This window comes from Nomascus leucogenys, chromosome 5, assembly GCF_006542625.1.
Source record: "Nomascus leucogenys isolate Asia chromosome 5, Asia_NLE_v1, whole genome shotgun sequence".
Lineage (NCBI taxonomy): Eukaryota > Metazoa > Chordata > Mammalia > Primates > Hylobatidae > Nomascus > Nomascus leucogenys.
Genome location: NC_044385.1, coordinates 69,226,563 through 69,234,143, shown reverse-complemented (window position 1 = coordinate 69,234,143; position 7,581 = coordinate 69,226,563). Strand labels below are relative to the sequence as shown.

General features: G+C 46.1%; 1 pseudogene across 1 annotated transcript; it reads right to left on the bottom strand.

The window, feature by feature from the left end:
* Positions 1–6,074: 6,074 nt before the first annotated feature.
* Positions 6,075–7,050, bottom strand: LOC100601968 (annotated as a pseudogene). The gene has a single exon (XR_122139.4). The product of XR_122139.4 is annotated as a spermidine synthase pseudogene (transcript).
* Between the last annotated feature and the right edge of the window lie 531 nt (positions 7,051–7,581).

Sequence of the window (7,581 nt, the reverse complement as noted above, 5' to 3'; positions counted from 1 at the left end):
GGCGATTCCTCAGGGATCTCGAACTAGAAATACCATTTGACCCAGCCATCCCATTACTGGGTATATACCCAAAGAACTATAAATCATGCTGCTATAAAGACACATGCACACGTATGTTTATTGCGGCACTATTCACAATAGCAAAGACTTGGAACCAACCCAAATGTCCAACAACGATAGACTGGATTAAGAAAATGTGGCACATATACACCATGGAATACTATGCAGCCATAAAAAATGATGAGTTCGTGTCCTTTGTAGGGACATGGATGAAACTGGAAAACATCATTCTCAGTAAACTATCGCAAGGACAAAAAACCAAACACCGCATGTTCTCTCTCATAGGTGGGAATTGAACAATGAGAACTCATGGACACAGGAAGGGGAACATCACACTCCGGGGACTGTTGTGGGGTGGGGGGAGGGGGGAGGGACAGCATTAGGAGATACACCTAATGCTAAATGACGAGTTAATGGGTGCAGGAAATCAACATGGCACATGGATACATATGTAACAAACCTGCACATTGTGCACATGTACCCTAAAACCCTAAAGTATAATAAAAAAAATAAATTAAAAAAAAAAAAAAAAAAAAAAGAAGTTCAAGACCAGCCTGGCCAACATGGAAACCCCAGCTCTACTAAAAATACAAAAATTAGCTGGGCGTGGTGGTGGGCGCCTGTAATCCCAGCTACTCGGGAGGCTGAGGCAGGAGAATTCCTTGAACCCAGGAGGCAGAGGTTGCAGTGAGCCAGGATCGCACCATTGTACTACAGTCTGGGTGACGAGAGTGAAACTCTGTCTCAAAAGAAAAAATAAAAATAAAAATAAACAATTTGTATATGCTTACCTATTCTACATTCTTCTGAAAAGTGTTAAATTCATTCACCTTGCCTATGTTTGGATAAACTCTGTGTCCATGCTCTGTGATCCTTCCCTCACAAACCAGCTGATGATTCTTCTGCTGTACTGCACACCACCTACTGTGGTACAAACCAAACAAAAAAGCCCAAATTGTTATTCTGTTTACACACATCCTTGGGGTCTTGGCCTAATGTTTTGAGAAATACCTACTTAGAAACAACTTAAAATATATGTTTAATGCTTCTCCCTATACTTTGTCTTTCTTTCTTTTTTTTTTTTTTTTTTTTTGAGACGGAGTTTCACTCTTGTCGCCCAGGCTGGAGTGCAGTGGTGTGATCTCAGCTCACTGCAGCCTCTGCCTCCCAGGTTCAAGCGATTCTCCTGCCTCAGCCTCCCGAGTAGCTGGGATTACAGGTGCCTTCCACCACAACCGGGAAATTTCTGGATTTTTAGTAGAGACGAGTTTTGCCATGTTGGGCAGGCTGGTCTTGAACTCCTGACCTCAGGTGACCCACCCTCCTCGGCCTCCCAAAGTGCTGGGATTACAGGTGTGAGCCACTGTGCCCAGTTACTTTGTCTATTTTTAGCCTCCTGAGCTGTCATTCTGTCACAGTTTAGTCACTTCTAACATCATTCTGAACAAAAAGCTAACTAGGAGCTGCTTGTAAAGGTGCTGATAATGATGACTTATTAACTGTAGCGTTCTTTAGCTACCGTGGTGGTTTTCAACCTTGGCTGTACCTCAGAATCCTGGGGAACATTTTAAACTCTCAGAGTCTAGGCTGCACCCCAGACCAATTAAATCAGAATCCTTGGGTGGGACCCAATCCTCAGTGATGCTAAAGCCTGCCAGGTGATTCCAAAGTATAGCCAACATTGAGAACCACTGATCTGGAAGACAAAGAACTGATTTTTCCAGCTGCTAGTCAACAGCCTTTCCCCCTTGTCTATGACAATATTCTTGATTGGAATTCAGATTTAGAGGTTCAGATACGTCTGTCTGTTCTTACACTGTTAGTGTTGACCCTATACCACTGGAACATTGGCCCACCTCACTAATATCCATCCCTAGAAACCATGCAGTCTTACTAACTACACTTCTGAAACTGGAGTGAGCAGGGAGAGAATTCTAGTTCTCCTTTGATAGTGTTAAAGTTGCTCCTACAATTTACGGCTGTGGACAAGGCCACCCAGACTCCTTTTGATCTAAACTCACTACTGTGTAATCTCATTTAATCACTTGGCTTTGGATATACTGTATGTGACAATGAGTTCCAAACTTGTATCTCCAATCTGGGCATTTTCCCTGAATTCCACACTTGCACTTCAATAACTTACTCCACTTGGATATTTAGCAGGCTTTCAAAACAAGTCCAAACATGAGCTCATGGCTATAACCTGGCTCACCACCACTATCAGAAATGCCTCTCACAGCCTTCCCCAACTTAGCTGATGAAAACTCCATCCTGCCAGTGACTGAAATTCCAAACCTTGATATCATCCTTGACTCTTTCTCTACGCCTGACATCCAATCTGTTCTTGTTCATCTTACTTTTAAAATCCTGTTCATTGTACTTTTTAAATATGTCCAGAATCTCACCACTTCTCACCACCTCTGCTGCACCATGCTGGCCCAAGCTACCACCATTTTTCATCTGAATTATTGCAACAGCCTCCCAACCAGTCTCTCTGCTTCCACCCTTGCCTTTTGTCTTAGTCAACTTGGCCCGACACAACAAAACACCATAGATTGAGTGGCTTAAACAACTAAAGATTATTTTCTGAGACATCTAGAAGCTTCAAGTTCAACATCAAGGTGTTAGAGCAGGGTCGATATCTGGTGAGGACACTCCCCTGTTGTTGCAGAAGGCCTCCTTCTCACTATTCTCATACAGCCTTTCCTCTGTGCTCACATGGAAAGAGAGAGATCTCTCTCTCTTCCTTTTCTTATAAGATCACTAATCTCATTACGAGGGTCCCACCCTCATGACCTCATCTAAACCTAATTACCTCACAAAGGCCCTACCTTTATATACCATCGCATTGGGGGTTAGGGTTGAACACATGAATTTAGGGAGGACACAAACCTTCAATCTATAACATTTTGCTTCAGTCTGTTTTCAGTATACCAGCCCGAGTAATCATGTTAAAAACATGTAACACCATGTTGTTCCTTTCCACAAAATCTTTCAAACATTTCCCGTTTCATTTATTTATTTATTTATTTATTTATTTATTTATTTATTTATTTATTTATTGAGATGGAGTCTTGCTCCGTCGCCCAGGCTAAAGTGCAGTGGTGTGATCTTGGCTCACTGCCAGCTCCGTCTCCCAGGTTTACACCATTCTCCTGCCTCAGCCTCCCAAGTAGCTGAAACTACAGGTGCCCACCACCACGCCTGGCTAATTTTTTGTATCTTTAGTAGAGACCAGGTTTCACCGTTAGCCAGGATGGTCTCCATCTCCTGACCTCGTGATCCGCCCACCTCGGCCTCCCAAAGTGCTGGGATTACAGGTGTGAGTCACCACACCCACCCCCGTTCTCTTTTCACTTTAATTTCCTCTCCTCAATTCTTGTCTTAGTTATCTATTGCTTGTAACAAATTATCCTGACATATAGTGGCTTAAAACAACATTAAATAGTTATTTTCTCAAATAATTTCTAAGAGTCAGAAATTCAGGAGCAGCTTAGCGGCATGTTTCTGCCTCAGGTTGCAGTCAAGATGTCAACTAGAATTGTAGTCAACTTGATAGATGCTGAAGGTTACACCAGATAGTCCTGTTCAATATTGGAGAAAACAAACAGCATAGGGATATAAATGCCTGAAGGCAAGAACCACTGGAGGCCACTTTGGAGGCTAGCTACTACAGTATGCCTACATCTAATTAAGACCACATTTCTCAGTTTCTCTTGTGACTGGGTTTGGCCATGTAACTAAATTTTGGCCAGTGAAACGTAAACAAAAGCATTGCATGCAATCTTTAGGTTGTACCCTTAAAGGGAATGAACTTGCCCTCCAGTATCCTTTTCCCCCTTTTCACTGGCTACATTGTATATGTGTTGGATGCAAATAAGAGCAACACGGTAGAGAAGGCAGAGCAGAGCAAATGGGGAAACCTAGATCCTTGACTCCATTAAGTCCTTATCCTAGCCCCTGGCCTGCATATGCCTGGACTGGTATCTAAGAGCAAACTTCCATGTGTTTAAACTATAGTTATTTTCATTCTCTACAATTGCAGCTGAGCCTAAAGTTTAACTAATATAAGTTATATAAGTGAGATGAGTTAGACAGAAGTCCAATGACACATGGGGATGGCCTGAGGAAGTAAGATAATGGCCAACTAGTACTTACAGAATAACAAATATAGCAACTTCTCTTATGTAGTATTACATTGTAGGAATATACTGCAATTTATTCCTCTATGGTTGATAGGCATTTGAGTAGTTTCTAGTTTTACACTCCAATGAATAATGCTGATATGAACATTTTCATATATGACTTTTGGTGAATACGTGTACACAGTTGTGTTGGACATCTGGGAATGGAATTGCTGGATATAAAAATGTTCAGCCTTAGATAATTCTGCTAAACTGTTTTCTAAAAAGGTTGTATTAATTTACAAGCCCACTAGCAGAGTGCAGGAATTTTAGTTGTTTCACCTCTTTGCCCAAAACAGTCTTTCTCTTTCATTTTAACCATTTTGTTGAGTGTATAGAGATATCTCATTATGATTGTAGTTTGCATTTCCCAGTGACAAATGAAGTTCCTTTTTATATATTTGTTAGCCATTTGGATATTTGTGTGTGTGTGTGTGTGTGTGTAAAGTGCTTGTTCAAGTATTTTGCCCTGCTCACTTTGTTTTTTCAGAGCTTAAATAATAATGATCACTACATTTATTGAATATACTATGTTGGATACACGATATGAAATGTTTCATACTTACCTAATATATACAACAACACTATTCAGGAGGTCATGTAAATATTATTCCTATTTCACAGGAGAAGAAACTGAGGCCCTGAGATGTTCAGTGATTTGCCCAAAGTCACTCAGTTGTACATAGTACAGCCAAAATCTATTTTTTTTTTATTTTTTTTGAGACGGAGTCTCGCTCTGTCGCCCAGGCTGGAGTGCAGTGGCACCATCTCGGCTCACTGCAAGCTCCGCCTCCCGGGTTCACGCCATTCTCCTGCCTCAGCCTCTCCGAGTAGCTGGGACTACAGGCGCCCGCCACCACGCCCGGCTAATTTTTTTTTTTTTTGTATTTTTAGTAGAGACGGGGTTTCACTGTGTTAGCCAGGATGGTCTGGATCTCCTGACCTCGTGATCCGCCCGCCTCGGCCTCCCAAAGTGCTGGGATTACAAGCGTGAGCCACCGCGCCCGGCCAGTACAGCCAAAATCTAAACACAGGACTATTTGACAAAACCAGAAGCTTGAAGAGCAAGCTCTTCGTTGTGAAGCAGGTTCACTAATTACTAATCCTGAGTGAGAACCTCCACTGCATGGAGAATAGCAAAGTTCACTATGCCAACCATCAGAAACAGGAGTCCATATATTTATGCCCACTGCATCCTGGGCTACTATTTAGGTCCACAATATACTGGTTATCTACTTGTCTGAGTTTAACGAGACAGAACACACACACAAGTTATATGAAACTGGTTTACTACTTACAGATAGTAAGGAACAGAAGATGTCTCAGATCCATTGTGAACAAGTCCCCAAGGCTCAAGAAAGCTGCCCAGGGAGGATGCAGTCTTGACTGTGCATGCCCCACTTGCAGCACAGCTGAGGGACCCCGAAAAGCAGTCTGCCCTGGGTTATGCACTTCAGAGGCCATGCCACTGGGCAAAGCTTTGATGGACATCCTGCTTCTAGGGGACAGAGGAAAAAAGCCTGGGCTGTCCCAGGCAGTCCCTCTCTAACTCAAGATGTTACATTCCTTAGGAGGGGCAGAAACAAGGCCTGGGCTATTTCAGGCAGTTTCTTTCCTTTTTTTTTTGCTGTAAATACACGTGTTTGGTGAGTGAGGGGCAACAGAAGGCAGAGAGATGGCGCTGTACACAGCTGTTATAGGCTTGGAGGTGGAACGCCAGAGAGACAGACACACAGACAGTCCGCCCAGCAGGGCAGGCCGGGCAGCATTCTGGGGTTTGTAACACTTGGTTGGTGGGCGAGAGCCAGCAGGAGGTCTGGCCCAGGGCTGGAGGGGCCGAGGCACCCCGCAGGCTCCAAGGTCTGAGGTCCTGGGTGGCATCAGTGGTGGCGCCTGGGCTCAGCTCACATCATTCAGGGCCTTGCGGGCAAACTCGGGCAGCACGAAGGCGGCGCGGTGCACGTCGGAGTTGTAGTACTTCAGCTGCATCTGTGCCACCTGCTGCTGCGTCAGCGGCTGCACCAGCTCCTGGCAGTTGGTGCTCGGGTTCTTGCTGCAGCATGAAGCCGATCTGGCCGCTGGAGTAGGTGGGGATGGTGCAGTAGGCGTAGGCCACCACGGGGAACAGGGACTGGCAGAACTGCCGCATCTCCTTGATGAGGTCCAGGTGCAGCCACTGGCACTCGCCCTGGCAGCAGAGGACACCATCTTCCTTGAGGGCCGTCTTCATGAGCTGGTAATAGTACTCCTTGAAGAGACTTTCGGCGGGGCCTATGGGTCCTGAGGAGTCAGTGATGATCACATCGAAGGCATCCCGATTCTGTTTCATGAACTCAAAACCGTCACCCACATGTAGGGTCAGCTTCGAGCTAGAGTAGCCAATGGCCATGCCCGGCAGGAACTTCTTGGAGACTTGGATGACATCCTCGTCGATCTCACACTGGACCACGGACTCCACGGAGCGGTGCTTCACCACCTCACGCAGGACACCTCCATCTTCGCCCCCGATGGTCAGCACCTTTCGCGGGTTGGGGTGGCTGCAGAGAGGCAGGTTGGCGATCAACTCCTGGTAGGAGAACTCGTCTCTCTCCGTGCACTGGATGACACCATCCAACACCAGCACGTTGCCACAGGCCTTACTGCGGAAGACGAGGATGTCCTGGTAGCGCGAGCGCTGGTGGTGGAGCAGCTGCTCCACCTGCAGCGACAGGGCCTGGCCGGGCCACAGGCTGCAGGTCTCGCGGGACCAGCCCTCGTGGATGGCGGCGGGGCCGGAGGCGGCGGGGCGGTCGGGGCCGGGCTCCATGGCAGGCGGGCGGGCGGCCCGGGGCGCGGGGCGCGGGCCAGGTACTGCAGGCCGCGCGGCGCCGCAGCACAACGGGACCAGCTCCGCCAGCCGCCCGCGCCGCCCAGGCATTTTCTTTCTATCTCAGGATACAACATTCCCAGCACATTCTGTTGACAACCACGCGCAAGAAATGAGGGAGAACTGGATTGGTCCATGGCCACCTGGAGAAGTGTCCTGCATTGATGGATAACACAGGGACCACTCACTTTCTTCAGACTGCATGTAACCTCATTACCTTAACCATTCTCATCACTGTCTCTTGGTCAAGGATTGTCTTACCGGTAATTCAAGGAGAGGAGCCATATATTTAGGTGGGTGCAAAAGTAAATGTGGTTTTTGCCATTATTTTTAATGATAAAAACTGCAATTATTTTTGCACCAACCTAATAATTGGTGGGCTACCGTGGACTATACTGAAAAGTCTGGAACTCTAACCCACGTGATGTGCCTATGGCGAATCCCAACCCTATATCCCAGTCCTGGAAACAT